The sequence below is a fragment of the Leuciscus leuciscus genome (assembly GCF_965113295.1).
Source record: "Leuciscus leuciscus genome assembly, chromosome: 11".
In the NCBI taxonomy this organism is placed as follows: domain Eukaryota; kingdom Metazoa; phylum Chordata; class Actinopteri; order Cypriniformes; family Leuciscidae; genus Leuciscus; species Leuciscus leuciscus.
The window spans coordinates 17,421,820-17,424,567 of NC_138735.1; positions in this window are offsets into that span (position 1 = coordinate 17,421,820).

Here is a 2,748-nt window from a genome sequence, read left to right on the forward strand (position 1 = left end):
TGTGTGTTCTGTTTGCAACATTCATCTTCTGTGTGTTCAGGTGTCACTTAGCGCTCTAACTTAGCAGACTGCTGATGGCACAGATCCTGCTGATGTAGACCTCTTTTACTGAGCGTTTTTAGTTCTTATAAAACACTCCTGTAATTCCTCTTCTCCTCTATCAACCTCCCTATAAGCCATTTTAAGCCCCTTTCCGGTGTGGCATTACCAGGGATAGTGGTTCATTTGTTCTGTTTACGGCAGGAATGTCCAAACTTATATACAGGGACTAACATTTTTTTTTTTTTTTTTTTTTTTTTTACATTTATATAGCGCTTTTCTGAGACCTCAAAGCGCTTTACATAGAAGGGGGAATCTCCTCAACCACCACCAATGTGCAGCATCCACTTGGATGATGCGACGGCAGCCATATTGCGCCAGAACGCCCACCACACACCAGCTTACTGGTGGAGAGGAGACAGTGATGAAGCCAATCAGTATATGGGGATGATTAGGAGGCCATGATGGACAGAGACCAAGGGGCAAATTTGGCCAGGATGCCGGGGTTAAACTCTTTCGAAAGACATCCTGGGATTTTTAATGACCACAGAGGGTCAGGACCTCGGTTTAACGTCTCATCCGAAGGACGGTGCTCTTTTGGCAGTATAGTGTCCCCGTCACTATACTGGGGCATTAGGACCCACACAGACCACAGGGTGAGCGCCCCCTGCTGGCCTCACTAAGACCTGTTCCAGCAGCAAACTGGTTTTTCCCAGGAGGTCTCCCATCCAGGTACTAACCAGGCTCAGCCCTGCTTAGCTTCAGTGGGCAACCAGTCTTGGGCTACAGGGTGATATGGCTGCTGGCGAGACATGTGAGACCAGTCCAGTGGAACCAGCACCTGATGTGGTAGCACTGCACTGCACATATAGGCTAGGCCTAATATCAATAATAGTACATGTTGTGTATCTTGGAAATGCACATAGGGGTGGGGAAAAAAAAAATCGATTCTTAGATGCATCGCGATACGGACGTGGACGATTCTGAATCGATTCACAAATGTCCAAAATTTATTTTCTAAATGTTTTTTCCCCCCTCTAATAACGTAAAATTGACGGAACGCAAAAGGCGGAACTCTGAAGCGCGGACGTGCATGTTTGTGGCGTGCGCATAAAAGAGACGCATGATGGCTGAGCGCGAAATTCAAATGGCACCCTCTTCAAGCTAACGTATGGAAAATTGGCAATTTCATTGTGACCTATTTTTATTTTTATTATTTATTTTTATGAGAGCTGCTTTCTGTATTGTTTAGTTTTCACATCAATATGCTGTAAACCTATCTGTTATACGTACGTTATACGTAGGTTTATTATACTGCCCTCCATAGCCACAGTGTGTCAGTGCAATGCCAGTCACAAAAAGTTACATTTTGACTGTGCTCTCTGCAGATGTTCATTTACTTTTTTTTTTGTATAAGCTGTTCCCTTTCAAGGGAACTCGCGTTGCGTCGAGATTGACGCTATGGGAACGCTTTGCGTGATGATGTCTTGAGGCACATGTAGAATCAGTCCAATGGCGTGGCGGAACGTCAGATGCGGGTGACGTCACGTACCAGGAAACTATAAAGCCTGCTTGAAAACAGAGAGCGACAGCTTCTGTGTCTTCAGTAGCGCTTGATGTGAAATCTGTCTCTGTCTATTTATTGTTGTTTGTCACCATTATGTCCAGCGATCAGTTCAGAATGTGTGTGCATCCCTGCCCGCGTTTTATTACGGGTAGGGACACTCACGTTCTGTGCATTGTTTGTTTGGGAGAGGAGCATGCCCAGTCAGCACTCGAGGGTGCTGGCTGTGTGCATTGCGAGGCGCTGTCCATGCGCTCGCTCCGATCCCGGCTGAGTTTCTTCCGGGAAGCTCGCGTTCCCCAGGGCTCGGGTCCCACTGCTGCCGAGGCACAGCGGCGATCTCAGTCCTGGGGTTCGCAAATGGATCTATCAGCGGGGTCTGAGACGGGTTCTGCCCTATCTCAGCCCTTACCTGATAGACCCGATGTCTGTCATCAGGGTTCGGAAGCACGCGTTGCGGTTTCTTCCGCCCCGATGATGGAACAAACACGGAAATTGTCCAGTTCTGAGGAACTGGATGTTGTTAGTGTTGAGGCTGAGTCTGAGGATGCCCCACCTCAGTCTCATGCATTTGAAGAATTGCTGGAAGTGGTGACAAGAGCAGTTGAAAGACTATCTATTGAGTGGCCATCTGATGTACAGGACGTTCGTTCAAAAAGCAAACTTGACGAACGCTTCCTTCCCTCACGTGCACAACCACAACGCCAAAATCTGCCGTTTTTCCCCGATCTCCACACTGAGGTGTCGAGATCGTGGGGGAAGCCAGTATCATATAGGGCCCTATTTTAACGATCTGAGACGCAAGTGTCAAGCGCAAAGCGCAAGTAACTTTGTGGGCGGGTCTCGGCGCTGTTGCTATTTTCCCGGCGGGATAAATAACTCTTGCGCCAGGCGCAAATCTAAAATGGGTTGGTCTGAAGTAGCTTCATTATTCATAGGTGTGGTTTAGGCGTAACGTGAAATAAACCAATCAGAGCGTCATCTCACATTCCCTTTAAGAGCAGAGACGCTTTTTCCATAGCGGATTGCTATTGTAACAGCGGATTTGCCAGGAGCGGTTCACAGCCAAGGAGAGCAACGCTCTCGTCACGGCCGTAAAAGAGAGAAGTTACATTGAAATGGAGAAACCCACCCAAATTAACTTC